General features: G+C 44.8%; 1 protein-coding gene across 1 annotated transcript in view; it reads right to left on the bottom strand.

Moving 5' to 3' along the window:
- The window catches only part of Pcbp3 (poly(rC) binding protein 3), a 198,428-nt gene extending 182,257 nt beyond the window's left edge, over positions 1–16,171 (bottom strand). The window contains exon 1 of the mRNA XM_052163404.1: positions 16,011–16,171. The gene's annotated coding sequence lies outside the window, so the exon portion shown is untranslated. The remainder of the gene's footprint in view (positions 1–16,010) is intronic.
- Positions 16,172–21,264: the final 5,093 nt, after the last annotated feature.

Raw genomic sequence — 21,264 nt, 5'->3', positions numbered from 1 at the left:
TACGTGGTAAGGACCAAGCCTAGTGCTTCTCGCACTGCAGACAAGCACTCTACTGACTACACCATGTCCCCAGACCCCCCAAACAATCTTAAGAACAAAGGCAGGCTCACATGTTCCAGTCTTAAAACTTACTACAAAACTACAGTAATCAAGGTCTCGTGAGCCAGGCTCAGCAGTACAGACTTTGAACCCAGGCTACTAAAGACACTGAAGCAGGAGGTCTGTTCGAGTTCGAGACCTACCCAAGCGACAGAGTGAGTTCAAGGCCAACTTCGTGAACAAACCTGGCTCAAAATAAAAACTAAAGAGAGTGAGGGATGTAGCTCAGTGGCAGGGCACTGACTGATTTATTAGCATGCTCAAGGCCCTAGGCTTAATCCCTACACTAAATCAATAAATAAAGTCCTGTCCTTTAACTAACCTTATAGAATACTGCCTATGTTTTCTGCTGGCCGTTTTAGCATTTCAGGTTTTAAGCCGGGGTGTTTGATCCGCTTGTAAGCAGTCATAAATATAAGATAGATGAGCATATAGATCAATGGAATAGAATTAAAAGTCCAGAAATTTTAGTGTCAACTGACTTTTTTTAAACAAAAGTACTAAGTTTATTCAAAGGGGGAATAGTCTTTTCAACAACTAGTAATAGACACTATATTCAATTAGATAGCCACCTAGAGAACTTTGAATTTCAATGCTTCTCTACATTGTCTGTGAAAATGTAACTGAAAATAGGCAGGCATATAGTACATGCGTATAACCCAATTACTCCAGAGGCTGAAACAGAAGTAGCATGAGCTTTGGGATTAACCTGGGCACATAGTGAAGACTTCCACGTCGGGAGGGACCGAGAAAGTCTCAGAATAGAGGATATAAATCATTAATACCTGGGATTAAGAACTGTTGTCTTCTGGGTTGGCTGGGTGGTTATTAATGTCATTGCAACCTGGGATAAACTATATTGTATTTTTCTTTGTTTTCTTATAGTTCTAGAAAGTGAACCCACAGGTCCTGTAGAATGAGAAGAAAGCATTCTCCTACTTAGCTAACTACTCCCAACCCAACATCAGTGTCTTGAGCTGCAAAGCACATGCAACAAAACAAACAAATAAGCAAACTGAGTTTTACCAAAACGAAACCATTTTTTTGGTGTGGATCAAAAGACCATTCACTGAGTTCAAAGAAAAGTGTGAATGGGAAAACTGAATAACTACATGCAAAAAGAATGAAATTAGATCCATATCTATAACCCTGAACAAAAAATTAATCCAAGTGCATCAAAGACTTCAATTTAAAACCAGGAATGCGGTCGGGCAGTGGTGGCGCACGCCTGTAATCCCAGCACTCTGGGAGGCAGAGGCAGGCGGATTTGAGTTCAAGGCCAGCCTGGTCTACAGAGTGAGTTCTAGGACAGCCAGGGCTATACAGAGAACCCCTGTCTCAAAAAAAACCAATCCAAAAAACCAAACCAAAAATAAATAAGTAAATAAATAAATAAATAAAATAAAATAAAATAAAATAAAATAAAATAAAATAAAAAACGGAATGCTAAAACTGCTACAAGAAAATAAAAGCCACATCCCACATGATATAGTTACAGGAAAGGACGTTCCAAGTGTGACTCTAGTTTGCCCAGGAATTAAGGCCAACAGTTGACAAGTGGAATTTCATAAAACTAAAAATTCTGGGGGCTAGAGAGATGGCTCAGCGGTTTAGAGCACTGACTTCTCTTCCAGAGATCCTGAGTTCAATTCCCAGCAACCACATGATGGCTTATAACCATCTATAATAGGATCTGATTCCCTCTTCTAGTGTGTCTGAAGATAGCCATAGAGTACTCATATACATAAAATAAATAAATCTTTTTTAAAAATTTTGCATTTCAAAAAAAACCTAAAACCTTTCTATATAGTCAACTGAGTGAAAAAGAGACCCACAGAGAGGAGCAAAATCTTTCCCAGGTACACATCTGTCAGAGGGTAAATATCCAGATACACACACACACACACACACACACACACACACACACATGCGCGCGCGCACACACACACACACACACACACACAAGCACCAAGACCAAAAAAAAAAAAGTGACCCAATTTTAAAATGGGCTAGGACAAGGTGGAGGATTGGGAAAGTGTAATCAGAATATATTGTATAATTTTTTTTTCAAATTAAAAAAAAAATGGGCTAGGGATCTGAACAGAGTGTTCTCAATAGAAGAAATTAAAAAATGGCTACAAAATACCTCAAAAAGTGTTCATCATCCCTAGCAATCAGGAAAATGCAAATTGAAACAACTTGAAGATTTTATCCCAGCCCAGTTATTCATATTGACTAAGATCAATAAAACAACTGACAAATGCTGTCGAGGATGTGGGGAGAAGAGAACCCCCATTCACTGTTGGTGGGATTGCAAACTGATGCAGCCACTGTGGAAATCGGTACGCAGAATCCTCAGAAAGTAAGTCTACTGTATGACCCAGCAATAGCAGCCCTTGATGGACATGCCCACAGGACTCCACAGCCCGTTCCACTGACACTGATTCAGCAACATTCACTGCTGCCCTAGTCATCACACTGACAGAAGCAGGTAGTAGACAATGGAATTCTAGTACCCTGAAAAGGAAAATAAAACCATGACATTTGCAGGTAGATTGGTGGAACTTGAAAAGATTATATTGAGGGAGGTTTCCAGACCCAGGAAGCCTAACCCTGTGTGTTCTCCCTCATCTGCAATTCCTAGCTCCATGTCTTCAGATATAAATGGAGTACTCATCCCTTGTTAAAGAAGCTTCTCTTTACAGCCAACAGAGACCATACAGAAAACCACAACAGGACGCAGTGCAGAGGCCATCTGATTGTGGGGAGCCCAGGCTCGACGGTTACATCTGCAACATAAGCCCTGTTCAGGGAACATTGCGAATAGGGGGGTGGAAAGACTGTAGGGGCAGAGGACCAGGAAGCCTGTGTGAGACCATGTCTCCTAGAAATGGCTGCCTAAACAAACCTAAATTATGCCAACATCATAGATGCGCTCGCTAACTCCAAAGGGGAGAACCTTGTGGAGTCCCACCCCAGGACAAAGAACACATTGATGACTGTCGAGACTTGGTTATCCAATACAAAATGGTTAGAGAAATCATACAGATGCAAAGAAACAGACTCAGCAGTTGCATTTATATATCTGTATACATACATGTATACACACATGCATCTATACACACACATACACATATATGTAACCATAATCAAAGAAAAAGAAGCTACTAATGTGAGAGCCAGACAAAGGACTATGGGAAGAGATGGAGGGAGAAAGGTGAAGGGGGAAATGATGTAAATATATTTAAGATTTAAATATATTAAATAATAAAAAGAAAAATATTTGTAGCACATACAGCTGATAGGGACCCCTATAATACAACAGTAAGAAGACATATATTCCAATTTTAAAATGGATAAAGCATTGGGCAGCCAGTTCTCCAGAGAAAATGTACTAACAGTTGATAAGTACATGGCCGGGTATTTATCTCCATTAGTTATTAAGAAAATGCTAATTAATGCCATTAGTGAGATACCACTTCCTACCTCTTGGCTAGCTATGATTTTTTTTAAAAACTGAAAAATAAAAAAAAATTGAAATGGATATGGAGAACTTATAACCTCATACAATACTGATGGCAATGTAAAAACATGTGACTTTTTTTTAAACACTTCAGCAGCTAAACAAAGAGCTGACCCAGCAACTCTACTCCCAGGGGTGAACCCAAGAAAACAAAACAAAACAAAAAAAAAAAAAAAACAAAAAAAAATTCCAAATGTCCACCTAAAACACCTTAACTATACAAGACAGTTTTATTCAACCATAAAAAAAGAAATAAAACACTATGACACACTACAACATAAGAAGCTTGAAATTACTATACTAAATAAAAGAAAGCAAGCACAGGAGGCCACTTGTTATAGATTCCATTCAGGAGGAATGTCTACAATAGTCACATCCTTACAGACACAAAATAAATTAAAAGTTGCCAATGACACTAGGAGAAAAGAACAAAGAATTACTATTAGCATACATATTAACAAACATAACAATGGCATGAGCTTGCTTTGGGTTTTTTTTCTTTTTTTTAATTTTTTTTTTTTTTTATTGCTGCTGCTGCTGCTGCTACTGCTGATTGGATACATAGTAACACGACAAAATTACAGAACTGTGATCTTTAAAAGGAGAATTCTGTCTGTTATATCTACAAATGTTTGAAAAAATGAAATAAAAAAAAATACTTTTAGGGGAAAAACAAAGTATCTAACACTAGCTGATGTGAACTAAGAAGTCCATTTCAGCACAGGAGGAATAATCCCAGGACAGAAAATCAGACATGTCTTAGAACAATGAGGAGCGGGAAGGGGGATGGGGGGACCAGACTGAAAATGAATGAAGGGTTTAAAGAGAGGTAAAGGTGTGTGATGGTGTGAATATGCTCCGTCCAGGGGGCACTATTAGGAGGTGTGGCCCTGTTGGAGTGGGCGTGGCTTTGTTGGAGTAGATGTGTCACTGTAGGTGTGGGGCTTTAAGACCTTTATTCTAGACATCTGGAAGTCAGTATTCTGCTAGCAGCCTTCAGATGAAGATGTAGAACTCTCAGCTCCTCCTGCACCATGCCTGCCTGGACACTGCCATGTCCCCACCTTGATGATAATGGACTGAACCTCTGAACCTGTAAGCCTGACCCAATTAAATGTTGTCCTTTATAAGAGTTGCCTTGGTCATGGTGTCTTTTCACAACAATAAAACCCTAAGTTGTATTACAGATGGTCTATAATTTACTATCTGACCATGACAACTACGAAAAGGAAGAAAAGTAGAACATGGCTTCCAATATATGGGGGAGGGTCACAAAGCTACATTTTTTTTTCAAAATCACAAAATCAATTCTAAATGAGAGAAAAACGTAAGGCACTATAAAAATGCACAGGATGGTGAATTTAAATTCGAATATATCAGTATTTAGTTCATGTAAATAAACTGAATGTTTTGAGAAAAAGACAAAAATTGTCAAATTAGGTGGGGAAAAAAAAATCTAACAAGCACCTTGCTTCCAAAGAGATATTTAAAGTATCAGAGCATACAAAACGATATTTTGTAGATATGAGACTAAAACAAACAATGAGGTCTGGCTATAGGAAAATAATGCACATCCACCATGAGGGGAAAAACACGGGGCTGGAGATGGAGAAGGTACCTAAAACACCCAGCTCATCAGGAAGACGAAGCGAAGTGTGCTGGCACTTGGGAGAGGGAGCAGAAGGATCAGGATGAGTTACGGCCAGCCTGGGCTTCATAACACTCCATCTCAAAAATGAAAGGACAGAACAATCTTAAATTTGCATGTTCCTAATAATCTGGCCCTCAAATATATATGAGTAACAACGGACAGAGCTACACGGAGAAATAAGGCAATCCATAATGAAAATGAAATCATGTTGGTAACAGACACAACAAGCAGACTTAAACTAATAAGAAAACAGCTATGATTAATATGTTTACAACTTAGCTAAAGAGAATGTATAGCACTTTGTAGTTAATCTTTTCAAATCTGTGGCAATGCCTTTCAAAAAGCATAGCAGCAGATTTCAAAGGATTAAACTCTTAGAAAGCACAATCTCTGAACACTGTGAGCTACGCTAGAGAACCAACTAAGAAAATATACACATGTCTCAATAGTTTTCTGAATTACCTATAAGTTAAAGGAAAACTCATAGTGAAAGATTTTAAATAGATTGAATAAATTAAAACAAATCAAACTCTGTAAGATACAACAGAAGTATCATCTATTAGAAAATATATCATTTTAAGCACATATACTAGAAAAAAAAAAAAAGAACAACTACAAATTAATTAGGTGTCCATCTCAGATTAGAACGGGGCCAGCTATGAGAAAGAAAAACCAGAATCAACTTTCACTCACAGCTTGGATGCACAAATCTCATAAAGAAAACTCCAGTCATCCGAGTCTGACCATACATCCTAAGAACAAGCTGGCATAACACGTTTCTGCTGTGGCAAGATTATTTAGATTTTTTTTTAATTCTGCTTCTAATGCTGTTCTTTATTTTAAACATTTTTCTAAATAAACATACTTTAAGATAATGAAAATATTTTTAGTAATTAGTATTCTGCTGACCTCCCTCTTCATGAGGTCAAGTAGTTAATAAGTGGTGAGAAGGACTAGGCTAGGTCAGAACAGCCATTTTGTCTGAGTAAAACAAGCCCACCACACCTTGTGTGTCTTAGAGTCTCTATTCAAATGCCTGAAACCAATTGACAAATAGGAATATAAAAAGATTTACAAAGACAGGAAGTGAAGAGAATGTGTAAGCTTTTTTCCCAAATATTAAGGTAGCGCCTCATATAAACATATCTATAAATAGAATCTATATTGTACTTTAATGAATAATTTAAAAGCACTTTGCAAACAGGGTTAAGAAAACAGGAACCTAAATGCTCAAAAATCAATACTGCTGTCCTATCCCAACCTGGTGGGTTATAGAAACAGACATTTAAGTTATACATTATTTTTTGGAAATGCTGTTAGGCTAGATAGTAAGGTATGGAAAGGCTTAAAAAGCATTTATAAGCTTTGACGGAATAGTTCTGCCTTCTGAAAGTTATCCTGCAGAAATATTCACCAATACACAATCATTTTATATAGACTATTTACCAAAGCTTAAATTCTACATAGACTCGACTCTTTAGTGAGTTATGAAGAAGTAGTTTGATAAACTGGGACATCCACTGGAATAGGGTGCTGCCATCCACAACCGTCTTTCAGATTGCTCATGATAGCGTGGAAGTCCTCATGATTTAGAAGAAGTAAATGTGCTTGTTTGTTTGATTGTTGGCATGGGAGCATGAACACACAGCTTCAGGAACACTAAGCACACAACTGTACACTAAGCACTACAATCCCAGGCCTAACGGGGGGAAAAGTATTTATGGAATATGTTTATGGAATGAATCACAATTTTAAGATATGCCTGGCATATCATACATTATACACCACAAGACACACGTGCACACATACACACACACACAGTAGGTGAAAGGTATTGTATATCTTTTGATAATTATCTTACTACTTGCTTTTTTTCTAAACAAAGCATTTGTATTACTTTAAAAGTAGGGAAAATGCTTTATAAATTAGATATAAACTACCTCAACTAGAAAGACTCTTCAGCAATCCCAACATATTTCTACTGAGTCTAACTAGGAGATCGGGAGACATCTGCACATTAGTTTTCTATGGCTGTATAGGCTATGACGACAAACTTACAAGCTCAAACAATATGGCCTTATCGTGCCATCCTTGAAAGTCAGGAACCCCAGGAGGTTTTGCTGACCCTTTCTGGCTTAGGGTCTCCCAAGGCCACAGTCAAGGCACTGGAGCCCTGCGCTCTCTCACCTGAGGATGTAACTAGCATGTGCGTTGGGGGAGAGGGCTGTCTCTCTGCACTGTAAGACCACTGACTACTAGTTCTGAGCCCACCTCGGCTCCAGGAGGCTCTCTGGCATCTCTAGCCTTCCTGCCTACTTTTTAACAAGTTGAAAAAGGATGCTATACATTAAATACCAACAAGATGGAGTTTGGCATAATACAACATGGGAGTGGCACCTGTCACCTTAGCCATATTCTGTGGTCTAGGAGAAAGCCACAGGTTCCACCTACATTCACCCAAAGAGGCTTTTTTATTTTCCTTTTGGAGATGAGTATCATGATGGGGCCACCTTAACCATACCCAGCTTCTCACAGAGAGGCCAGGCGATGGAGGGACGTGTGCGCTTGGCTCTGAAGCTCTCTGACCAACTGACCACAAAGAACACAACGCTGTTCTGAGCACAGCAAAGGCGGGACAATACTCTAAGAAGAGAGAAATGTGAGCTCACTAAGGGTCAGGGTGCACAGAGAACTGCCACTGGAATCCAGAGGGTACACCTGCCCTGAAGAAAGGCTAAGATTTAGATACCTGGAAAGAGAAAAAAGGTACTTTTCTCTATAGAAATACAGTATGGCCAGACCAAGTTTTAGAAAGAGTAAGAATGGGGCTCCCTAAAGGTCCAACTATGAATGTTTAGTAACCCAAGGTAATGGTTCTAGGAGGTGCTGTGGTGGTGTGCCCACAAGTGCACCATGAGACTGGGATCTCTGACTTTCTGCTCAGAGACATGGGCACTGGTTTGATGTGGCAAGCGCTAACACCATGACATACATACCACAGGCCCATACCCAGGCCAGAGCGATTCATGGGATTAAGCCTCCACAACCGTGAACTTACTCTCTTTACTGCACAGGAGCTTATTACACTGGGTATATATGGTGATGCAAAGCTTACAACTCCACACGGGCTTATCCACAACAAACACAAATCACAGATGAGGTCTAGCGCCCCATCCTAATTGGCCTCTTATAACCAACAAGCCTGAAAAGTCTAGGCAAGGCCTAGAGGGGAACACATTAAAGGTTTGGTGCCCTCTACAACACCAACATCCATTAGTCTTCCAGTACAATGAATATCACTAATATTTGCCAAGGTTCAGGTTTCCTATGCTTGTGAGACATGAGAGATTCCACTCACTGGCCCCATTTGATGTGAGCAGATATACTAGCAAACCCTTAGTTGACTGTCCATCCAAAAGCCTAGAGGTTCTAAAAGGAGCGAACCCAGAGCATCTCAGCAGTTTTGACACAAGTGTACAGCATCTGAGAGGCTTACACAGGAAGATTTTAAGTTCTAAGCCTGACCTAGACTGCACAACAAGACTTCCAAAAAAAAAAAGGTAAAAGTATGTTCCCTTCCAAAAACTGTGCCAGAGTGGGTGAAGCAACCCCTAACACCAAATCTGAAAACGGCAATACAGAAAAAGATCATCATTGACCAGTGCCCCTTATGAATATATATGAGGATCCTAAATGAAATGAGTATAATTCAAATAATAGGGTTTAATGTGGTACATCATAACCAAAAAAAGTGCATCCCAGGAAATTAATGATAGCTTAAAATGTGCAGATTTAAACTAATTTTATTTCAGTGGAAGTACAAAAGAGGAAAAAAAAAACATTTGAATGTTCTAAGTAAGTACATTTGAAACATTAATAAAAACCAAAGTATATTTTTAGTTTCTCTGACACAGGGTCTCACTGTTTAGTCCAGGCTGGCCCTGAGCTCAAAATCCTGTCTCACTCTCCTGAGAGCTAGGATTACAGGCATCTGACATCATGCCCAACTGACTGTTTAAAAAATGCTTTCATCAAACTATTAGTAGAAGAGACAATCCATAACCTAATAAACGGTATCTACTAAAATATAAAAGCAAAGTTCACTATTAAACTTCTAACAGGATTATTCCTAAAGTGAGAAGCAATAGAAAATTAATCTTCTCCAATTTCTAGGAGCTTTGCCTAGTACTCCATCAAAAGTAAATAAATTACTTAAGGACTATAAACAAAGAAATTAAATTATGTATAAAATACCACACACATACACACAAAAAAAGACCAGGCATGGTGGGACACGCAGGTAGATTTCTGAGTTCAAGGCTAGTCTGGTCTACAGAGAAAGGTCCAGGACAGCAAAGAGCTACATAGAGAATCCCTGTTTTACAAAACAAACCAAAAACAAACAAAACAGAAAATTCATCCACACCATGTGTGAAATTCAGTCTGTTTCAAAAGTAGCATTGCAGATCACTGGAAAAAGGGTGTTAATAAATGGTAATTGTACAATTTGTTAGGAATTTTAAAAAATTCTAAAAGTAAACCTCTACCTCACAATGCATATAAAAATGAATTCCAAGTAAAATATAAAAACCAAATTATTTCATCTTTTTAAAAAGTCTGTCTTATAACTTTCAAATTACACAGATTTCTCAAAAAAAGGCCTAATAGCCACTAATCACAAAGTCTTATGTGAGTACATTAGAATTAAACATCTATTCATCAAAGCAACATTTTAATAATAATAATAATAATAATAATAATTTTAATAATAGTGGGATAAAAGTAGAATAAAAAACCTATAAAGAACTCCAAAAAAGGCACCAGGGCACAAGCCAGACAATAAATAAATGAATGACATAAGATTACAATTTATAGGGAAAAAAAAATCCAAGTAGAAAAAAAAAAATGGGAGATGAGGTGGTAAAAATCGTCAAACTCAGTAGTAATCAGGGAAATGCAAATTAAAACTGTGAGATATTTCAGAGTTACCTGATTGGCAGCACTATTATCTAAAGATTAAAGAATGCCTAAGGCTGGGAATCAAGCTTTTGGAAAGTAATTGACGACACCAACAGGGGCTGTGGCCCATGGTCTCAGTGGTGTGCACCAGGACTGCAGTCTCCCAGGGGCCCAGCACAGAGCAAGGGTGAGCCAGCAGAGCATGGCGGTCTGCAAACGCAGAGGCTGAGCCAGCTGCATGGAGGAGACAGAGTGGAATTCAGGTCAGACAGCACTGCCTCAGCTCAGATACCCCCATCTTGTCTGGGAATAAAAGCGGGTATCAAAATCACGTTTACTTGGGGCAAATGCCCAAACAGCAGGAATCACCTCATTTTCTAAGGCCCATCTCACTATGTGACTTTCTCCTGAAACTTGGCAGCTAAGAAGACACCAAACAGAGTCCCAGGCTACATCAGTTTCCTGATGCTGCTACCGCCAATTTCCACAAGCATGTTAGCTGAAAACAACATCCTTTGTTACCCTACAGTTCTGAAGGTCAGCAGACAGAGTCATGTCCCACTGGACTAAAATCAAGGACTGGGCTCCTTTCTGAGACTCTTTTCTTTCCTTCTTCAGGGACTGCTACATTCCTTGGCATATCCTATTTTGTCTTCAAAGCTAACGACAGCATCTAAAGCCCTGACCTCACATCACTCTAACACTCACTCTTGTGCTTCCTTCTACCACCTTTAAGGATGCTTGTGACAACCCAGGATCACCTCCCAATTTTAAAACCAACTGATGACCAACCTCTCTCTGCCTGCTACTCAACTTCCCTGCCAAGTAACATAACACATCACGGGCTTTGGGGATGAGGGCAGAGTGTCAGGAAGCCATCATTCTCCTTACCACACAGCCCCTCTCAGTCAGACACACACACACACACACACACAACCCAACAGAATCCAGATCCTTGGGAATACCCGTACACATACCCTCCCACTTCCGTATCAACTCTCTGTTTTCCAATCACACTAACCTCCTCATCTTTTTCTAATCAACTTATTCCATCCGTGCCCAGACATTTACAATGCATCTTTTAAGGCTCAGCCCAAAGGCTGTTTCCCTCTCTGAAGCCTTCGGGCTTTCCAAGCTTATCGCCCCTCAGCACATCCAGCAGGCTGCTCATCCCAACAGCATCACGGTGTAGCCACTTGCAGCTACCTGTGTACATGTTCTGACTTAGTACGAGTGGGAGACCCTTCAACAACAAGAACTGTTTCACTCCCACAACGGGCTCCCAAGTCACAACACAAGATTTAGCAAGAACACAAGTCCTTGTTTTAAGTTTCTCAGAGTACTCCTGAAACCTGGATATTAATGAGACACCATAAGAAACTTAGGACCAGACAACCAGTTCAGGTTAGTTATTCCAAAACCCAAAACCATCCATAAAGCTTCGTGCTGATGATGATCAACCTTTCTCTATCTGCTACCCAATTCCCCTGGCAAGCACCATAACACATGACACCTACTACCATGTGGAAAAAATGTATACGAAGTGACACCTATCACTTCTTATTGCTAACCTACGGAACAATTCTAAAGTAACCAAAAAAATTATTCACAAGAGAAATAAAGACTTTATGGAAGTGGTTTCAATTCCTCAAAGTCATACACACAACAGTAGATGTTGCTCACCACGGAGGGAACGCATGACAATCACCAAGACTCACGTTCTCAGCCTCTCTCCAGGGAAGGCTGAGAGAGAGGTGTGAGGGTGTTACAAGTGGCACTGTGTAGGGACACGCTGCCCTGGGAACAGATGCCGGTACATATTGCAATCAAGGGCCCTCTTTAGTTTGATGCTGCTTATTAAGAAGACAGACACTTGCCGGGCGTGGTGGTGCAGGCCTGTAATCCCAGCACTTGGGAGGCAGAGGCAGGTGGATTTCTGAGTTCGAGGCCAGCCTGGTCTACAGAGTGAGTTCTAGGACAGCCAGGGCTACACAGAGAAACCCTGTCTTGAAAAAGCAAACAAAAGAAAAGAAGAAGAAGAAGAAGAAGAAGAAGAAGAAGAAGAAGAAGAAGAAGAAAAAAGAAGACAGACACTTGTTTAATTTCAATACTCATTACTTGACATCCCTAGCCAGAAACTCCCTACCTAGAGAGGAAAAAACAAAAAAAAAAAAAAAAAAACAAAAAAAAAAAAAAAAAAATCTATCTTTTTAAAACGAGAAATATGGTTTGTTTAAATGGCACCTCTCATTCGCGTTCAGCATAGCTATCCTGTCCAATTTTTCTTTAATAATGTGAATTCTGAAATTATTTTAAATGTAATTCTAAAACCCATTCTCACTGAAGGGAAAGTCTGAAGGAAAACAGGGGGAGGGAGGGAAGGACGGAGAGGTAGGGAGAGAAAGGGAGAGGGAGGGAGGGAGGGAGGGAGGGGAAAGAGAGGGAGGGGAGAGAGAGGGAGGGGGAGGGAGGGAGGGAGGGAGGGGAAAGAGAGGGAGGGGAGAGAGAGGGAGGGGAGAGAGAGGAAGGGGAGAGAGAGGGAGGGGAGAGAGAGGGAGGGAAGGAGAGGGAGGGAAGGAGGGAGGGGGAGAGAGAGAGAGAGAGAGAGAGAGAGAGAGAGAGAGAGAGAGAGAGAGAGAGAAAACTAATTCAGTACCATGGACAGCGGATCCTCCACTAGTCAGAGTCCTCACTATACAGGCTAAGGGCTGCCCCCAAAATCTTCAGCCTTTCATCAAATACTTAAGGTGAGGCAATTTTAATGTGTGTGGAAGTGTTTTTATATTCCAAAGCACTTGTCTCCTTCGCCAAGGGTATATACAACATACATCTACCAATTTCCTTTAGACATCTCCTTTACAATAAAGCTCTGAGGTCTCTGTGCCCCGGACACACTGGTATAGATCCAGAACTCACAGAAACTGATACAAAATCCAACCTCTATTGTCTGAACCGCTCCAAGAACCTGACAGAACTTTTACAATTTACACACACAGCATGCTCTCTGGTATCCAACAAGGCAGAAAGGACAGCCTCTTTAAAACAGCTAACAAGGCCTGGTACGAGGTTCACGCCTACAGTCTCATCACTTGGAAGGCTGAGACAGGAAGAAGATCTCAAGTTCCGGGCAGATGTGTCTAACCTGTGCCCCAGTGGCCACATGAAGCCAAGAAAAGCCATAAACGTGGCTTAACATAAAACCACAAACTTTAAAATGTTATATTTTTCTTTAGAATTATTCTGTAACTTAATTATGAAATAACTGAGCATAAAAAACTGTATAGATGATAACCCTATCTCACAGTGACATGCTTGGAACTAGGGTTCAGAACAATTCCTGACTCAAAAATGACAAGATATAATAACCATGCCTTGTGTGTTATACGTTGTGTGCTTCTTTTTTTCTTATAAAAAGCTGCAAAACTCATCATAAATCTATGTGAATTTTCTTCTGCCTACAAAAGAACATTACTGGGGCCACACCAGCTCTGAATTCCAGATACAATGTCTGACCTTCTCCATTATGAAGACCCTGTTTCTAACAAACGTATTTCACTAGGGAGTGAGTCTGTCTGCACACATGTGCACACAGTCATGCGGTGGCCAGAGGAGCACTTTCAGGAATCAATTCACTCCTTCCACCGAGGGCTCCAGGGACTAAACTCAGATCATCAGGCATACAAAGTAAGAGCTTTCACATGCCAGGCCGTCTCACCAGCCTGGAAAGTTCTCTTCCCAGGCTTTACAATACTAAGCTCTAACTATGTGTGCATGAAATTATATACATTACAAAGCATGTGCACAGAACATGCATCGTGTTAATAATGGTACCTATGAACAAGCAAGAGAGGCATTGGAGAGAAGGGACAGCCTCAGCTGAGCTTGTGGCTAGAAGATGGAGCTTGCTAAAGAATCTCAAGTCTCAAGACTGTGCGGGACTCCTCCAGCCTTGCTGATGCTCCAGCCATCTCCAGAGAACACTGACCTGTACACACTCCTCTCTGGAGCAAAATGGTCGTATCAGATGTTAGATAATGGACTGTTCTCCTGTGGAGACTGAGGGTCAGTTCTCAGTCCTCAGTAGAGACACAGCCCACAGTTCTTCTGGAACTGAAATCACAATTAAGTCCAAAGAAGCGAAATGGGCCACAAGTTTGCCTCAGAAAGCAAACTAAGTTTCAGGAAGGCTGTGTCAGAGAACTGGATCCAAGAGGGTTTGTATGCTAGCTATGCAGTCTGGCCTCAAAGGGTCTTTCTCCAAGGTGCTGGCACTCAGGATTCCTTTTGGTAGGGCACTAAACGTCCTTCTCAACCTACAGTGCCATCGGTTCACATACAAAGCTAATGAGATTTAAAAGTCCATAGGCCTGCAAAAATCAGTAAAAACAAAATAACCAATCCTGGGGCCCACCCTTCCATTAACTTAAAATTCTCCGATATGAACAACATAGTGCAGAATAAGAAGGGAAACTGGACAACTATACACTTTGACTAAACAAAACACTTCGGGGAAACAACAAGAAACAGTTCTGGAGTACACCTCTTTCCCAAAACAGAAAACACAGCCATCAAAAAGAGGAACCGGCGCCTGTCTCGTCTACCTGTTCTGGCTCTAATGGCTGGTGCAGGAAAACCTGAGGAGAACCGAGAGGAAAGAAGAAACAGGAGCCCGCGGTAGAGGGGAGAGGAGAAGAGGCCGCACCCAGCCCTCGACCCACATCCATCCTCTGGGCTTCCTTTTTTTTTTTTTCTTTTTTTTCCCCTCTCCAGCTCGCCTCAATCACAAGACATCCGTCTAAGCCTTGCAAGTCCCAGTGAGATCACAGCTATTGTGTGCTGACCCGAAAGCCTGCAGAGTAATGTGTCCACTGACAACTTCTGAATTTGGGGAGGGAGTGAAGAGGCCTGGATTTTCCTGACTGGCTCCACCCCACACCCCCGACGTGGGCCAGGGCCAGTTACCATCAGACTTTCACAAGGACTCTAGGCCGTGGCTGTATCCAAGAACCACAGGAAAGACCATGCAGGGCCGGAGACCATGACCCTCGCTGAAAACTTCTAAGACCCTGCTCTGGCCCCGGCTCCAAGCCCAAGAGCAACCAAGAACCACTCTCTTCGGGGAGCCCGACCCTCAGTCCCTGAGTTCCTCCATCTCTCTCTCTTTCTCTCTCTCAGCAAGTGATTCCTTGCCTCAGCCTAGGACCCCAGTCTCAGGCTGGGAAGCTGCCTACCTTGACCCTTTGCTCAGCCTGGCTCACTTGCCTCTGGGATCCCCATCTTCAGTCCTCCCACCATCGCTTTGGCCTGGGACACCCCCGCCCTGCTTTAAGCCTGGGACTCTGCACTAAGCCCTGGAACCTCAGCCTTGAGTCCTCAGATCTCTGTACTCGGTCCTGGGATCCCCGCCCTCAGCCTAGGACCTTGGGTTCGGCCTGGGACCCCCACCTTCATCCATGGACCCCCGCCCTCAGCCTGGTACCTCCATCTTCTCTCCCAGGACCTCCGCCCTCAGCCTGGGACCCTCACCTCAGCCTGGAATCCTCGCCTCAGCCTGGGACCCTCGCCTCAGCCTAGAGTCCCGGCCCTAGTACTGAGATCGCCAACCTCAACCCTTCCCCCAGGACCCCCAACACCCCGGCTCGAATGAAGTTTTCTGACTGCGAACTGTCCGGTCCTCTGGCCTTTGGCGGGGTCTCGGCCGGCCTGGGACGCGGCATGCGGGCTACCTCCGCGCTGGACCTCCCCCCCCCCCCCTTCAACCCGCCGCCACTCACTCACCTGCCCCGCCGCAGACAGGGAGGCCGCAGACCAGGTAGAGCCTATGCTGCCGATCGGGTGGGGCAGAGGAGGCGTACACGGCGCAACGCGAAGCCCGAGGCGATCCAGCGGCGGCCGCGGCGTCTCCTAGCTCAGGCGACGGTAAGCAGCGCCTCGAGCTCTGGCCCGAGCACTGCGCGCGGCGAGGACCCGCCCCCTCCGCTCAGCCAGCCACTCCCGCGCAGCCCGCTGCCTCTGGCCCCGCCCCCGCTCAAGGGCAGGGCCTGAGAAAGCGGGCGCCAGGAGCCAATGGAAGTGCGGAACGGTGACCATCACGGCCAATCAGAGCGCGGGAAGCTCTCCGGCTAGAAGCCGTTTAGCGTCGAAGGGCGGTTAGGGTTGGGCGGGGCCCCACTCTGGGGCTGAGAGAAGGCGGGGCTTCTGGGAAGGTTAGTCAACTGGCGGGGGCGGGGACAGGACGGGGCGGGACCTAGGCAGGAGCAGAACAGGGTGGGGCTTGGGCCGGGCCTGGGGCGGGGCCTCCAGAAGGCTAGAGGGAAGGGAGTGGATGCTTGGCTATGAGATGGTTGCAGGGCCTGCATCTCCAGTAAGATCGCCTGCAAGTGTTGGCACACTCGGCTAGCGAGAGACTGCAGACACCCAGTCTCGCGCGCGCTGATATTCTAGGGCCCTTCCCGACTATGTGGGCCTGTTCCGTTGACCCGCAGCCCTTCCCAGGATGCCCCTCCGCTTGGGAGCCTTTGCTAGCCAACACAGACCAGACTGCAGAACTTGTATCCAGCCAGGTTCTGAGCCTGCACACCTGTCCACAAATAATTCAAAGCTGATGGAAGAACTGGCTGTGGTAGTGGCTGTTGGAAAACATGTCATGTTGTTGTCTTTTGTACACCTTTCCCAGGAGGTGTCGATTAACTATCATTTTCATCAGACTAAACTCATCTGGTTGTTCTCTATTAACTTATTCCTTTCTGCCCAACACGAAGAAACCAAGCCATATTGTAATCCCAGCACTGGTAGAAGCTGGGAGTCCTGGGAACCCTGCCTTCCACCAGTACCTAGATACCCAGGAGCCCAGGGCCGTCCTGGCTCCCTAAGACCTTTCTAGAGCAACCTGAACCAGCCAGAGAAGGCTTCTTTGGACTCAAGGAATCAAGCTTTGCCCTTCACAGGTAGAGAGAGTGGTCCACACGTTTACCTTCAGACTTTCGAGAAGCATCTCTGGGAAACAGGGTTGCTTCTATGTTGTCATATGAATAGATGGGTGAGCAGAGAAGTGGGTTGAGGGTGACAAAACTCATCCAGCCCTGAGCCTCAAACCACCAGTGACTCAATAGCAATATATCATACATGCAAACGGGTGTATACATAGCTCTGTCCCCTCAGCCCTCCACCTGTTCCAATCATGATCTCTATGGGAGAGTCAGGAAGACTCTGTAGGTCTGAAGGTTCGTCATAGTAATCATGTAACTCTTGGGAATGCCCAGAATCCTGTGGGTATGTCCTGGAGGGGACATCATACTCTGAGGGGAAAAGTCCCAGTCCCCATATCAGACATCTACAGTAGTCACTTGGGATAAATGGGTCCGAAAGAAGTGTGCTCTTATTTGTCTTCCAACATAACCTGTGTGATTCAATGACAACCTTTGAAAAGCAAGGGCCTGGGTCTGGGCAGGGGGTGGGGAGGGGCTGTTGCAAGCCCTACCCAGAAACTAATCTAGCTGCAGCAAACCATGAATCTTTACCTGGAGAATCTAGAGCGCCTGTGCACACTTCTTGCACACTACTGCCTTCTTGCACACTACTGCACCTTAGCCCTGTGCTATGGTACAGAGGAGGACAGAAATTTAGAGGAGGGTATATCAGGCAGCATGCTGGGAGTCCCTGAGACAAGGATTTCCCCTGGGGGGATGAACACAAGGATGTTAGAGATTGACATTGAACCCCCCCCCCCAGAAGTGCCTTTGGACTAAGATCTAAAGTGTCTTCAGGACGAGCTCAGGCCATGGATCTCCTGGCTCTACGCAGTGGCTCCGGAGGCTGGAGCTACATCAGGCTCTGCCGAAGCACCCCCTTCTCCAGATTACAGGTTGCCAGCCTCCTACTCTCCGCTCCCCAGGAGCCGCGGGGTTAGGGGGGAGGGCTCAGCTGCCTACATCTCCTCCTGGAAGACACACTTAGTCATTAGGAGAGTAATGATAGTGTTTTCAAGGCAGTATGTTGGACCCTAACAACTTTCAATTATTTCCAGTTCCTGCCAACCCTGGGAAGAGAAAAAGCGGTTCATCTCAGAGCCCCACCCTTGACATGGGAGACAATCGAGTAGGCTCCGCGTTCCATATCCCAGCAGATCTCTAAGAGCGAGGGGGCAGCCCCGCCCCTTGGATGCTTGGCAGCTGCTTGACCCATTACCCTCCCTCCACACATCCCGCATCCCTCCAACGCAGGCTTCCTGCCTTCCATTAGCACCACCAGTATGCTGTCAGCATGGTCCTTCCCAGGAGAAGCGCACCCAGGGGCTTGCATTTATAAATAACTCCATGGTGTCTTGTTGGGGTGTGGAGAGTGGGGAACGAAGGAACCTTGTAATTATCATCTGCTTACTGTGATGTCAGACCAAGCCCTAGGAAGTCTCTGAGCGCTTGGCCCTCCAGATTGCTGCACATGTCGCTGCCACCAGAGAACTGGGAGACCAGTTTCCAAAGGCCGGGACATCTGGAGGGGGTGGTATGGAGGCCCCCTTTACATTAGATGGCTCAAAGTGCCAGGAAAATAGTTTCACACAGAAAGCAGTCACAATGGCAATTAATGTCAAATCCTCTGAGACAATCAGGCCTCCCCCCCCACTCCCCCGCCCAAGTGGAACACAGCCCAAGCCCACACCAGCTTGACAGCTGCAGCCCCTCCTATTCCGGCTGTCAGAGCTACGGGTGGGCAGAGAGCAAAGGGACAAAGTGTGGGGCAGGACCTGGAGTGGCCTCTGCTGACCTTCAGCTGGACGCCACTTCTTTGCTGAGCCTTCCTGGAGCAAAGGAACCGCCCGACCATGAGAACCACTAGGCTGGGAACAGGAGTAGACACTTTATCTAGTGGAAAACCAGAGAAGCTATGCAGCGAACGTCCTCTTGCTGAGGGACACATCTCTAGTTGTTTCTACTACTAACTCATTCCCTTCACTGGGCAGCTGCTGTGCTCTCGCAAGAAAACCTGCCTGAGCTAAGCAGGCTGCTCTTAGAGAATTCTGGGAGCCGGAGAGGGTATAGGGAAAAAAATCAAAAGACAAGAAGCCAATGCTGTTTTGGATAGCCTGTTAGAGAACTACAATCACCATCATCATAATCACCACTACCATCACCATCATCAAGACTGAGGTCCCAGACCTCCCTCATCTAACTTACCCAGTTAATCCTGCATCTGATTGGTACCAGGTGGGGCAATCAAGGGGCTCTCACCCTGCCTCACTGCCCCAAGCAAGAGGCAACAGCCACATGTGAAAGCCACATGCTACCCTCATTTGACAGGATCCTGTCGTTGTGACCCAGGCTTGAGTGCCGCAGACGCAGCCTCACTGAGGGATCCCCAACTAGGGCGGCCGAGCTGTGGATAGCAACAGGAATCGGAGCCATATTCACCCAGAGACCTCCAAGGAAAAGGCAGAGAGCCTCCAGTTCTCACACACAAGTCTTCTCTCACAGCTGATGTTGTAGCTTGTGTCTCCGTACCCCCCCACCTTCTTCCAGAACATGGTTCTGTGCAAGTTCGTGGTATCTGCATCCTAAGAAAGCTCTTGTCACCCTGGACCTCCCTGTATTCCTCCGACCCCATTCCTAGAGGACCACAGCGAGCACAAGGACCAGGGACCAGCACTGCATTACTGTCTGCAGGTAGTCGTGCTGTGACTGAGCTTTCCTCTACAGACAGGGAAAGAGTATCAGGGTCAGTAACATGGGTCCGGCCGAGCAGGAAATCTTAAAGGGAGAAAAGAAATCACTGGATATGTGATTTCCAAGGCCACATGTAACAACTCATCGGTGACTCGTGCAGCTTCCAACATCCGATTGTGGGACAGACCCGGGTAGCACAACTCTCTGTCCCCCGTGTACAGCTCTCTGCACTCATACCCAGAGGCAAGTGAGTCAGCAACTTGCCTTAAAGTAGTGCCTCTGAAACAGACTTCTTAGGCCCTGGAGCCTGCATCACTGCTGGAGAGAGAGAGACAGAGAGAGACACAGAGACAGGCAGACAGAGACAGAGGCAGGCACAGAAAGACAGACAGACAGACAGGACCCCTCCTCACTGCAATCAAGCAGCTCCAGTCTCATCGTTTTTTTTTTTTTTATAAGCAAGGTTTCTGATGTGTTTGTGTAAATGGGAAAAAAGCCAAGTCTCCATGCATGCCACGTGGCAGCCGAGCCCCGGGGTCAGCCGGGGCTTTATTTCGGGAAGACTTGCAGTGCAAAGGCAGCCAAACACCCCTCCCCTCCACTGTGCCTCAACTGGCGCCATTAAGACTAAAATTAGAACCACTCTCTGCTTTAGTCATGAGCCCCGTGGCACCCACCATCCTCCCCCTCCCCCCCCAAACCTCCACTAGGTAATTAGAAAGATGCCGGAAGGGAAACGAGATGCTTTCAGACTCCAGATCCTGAGGAGAGGCTGAGCAGACCAAGAGAGGGCAGGAGCCATGCGAGACCTTGGTATACCTGCACGCAATTAAGGGTCAGAACAGACTTTCACTCTCACGTGCTGCTTTTTAAAATTAGAGTCCCCTTAGACTTCAACGGATGTGATCGTCTCTAATAGCCACAGAAGATTGAAACACGTGGGGCTATTCAGACAATCCCCATAATAGAAAGAAGCTGGCCGGGAAGTGGGGGTGGGGGTGGGGTCCAACCCTACCAAGGCTTTACCAATTTTCTCGGTAAGTGTAAGTACACCCTACTTCCTCATAAGCAATGGTCTCCAGAAAAGGTTTAAGGTGAAAGTTCAACATGAATGACGAAAAAAATAAGCCATGAAAGGGTATGTTAATGCACAGGGAGAACAGGCTGCGCTGGGAAGGAACACACTGGGAGGGTAGGGGGCCTTCCCTTTCTCTCCCAATCACAGTTCCCACCACAGTGATCCTGGGACCAGCAAGCCCATGCCTTCAGGATCCTGGCCGAGGCAATAGGAACTTGTCTGAACCCCATCAACAAGGCTAGGCCACAAAACTATTAAGAGGTCTACAGGCGGGCTGGAGAGCTGGCTCAGCGGG

The sequence above is a fragment of the Apodemus sylvaticus genome, chromosome 19 (assembly GCF_947179515.1).
Source record: "Apodemus sylvaticus chromosome 19, mApoSyl1.1, whole genome shotgun sequence".
NCBI classification, from domain to species: Eukaryota; Metazoa; Chordata; class Mammalia; order Rodentia; family Muridae; genus Apodemus; species Apodemus sylvaticus.
The sequence above is the reverse complement of the archived record's forward strand: the minus strand, read 5'-3'. Positions and strand labels throughout refer to the sequence as shown.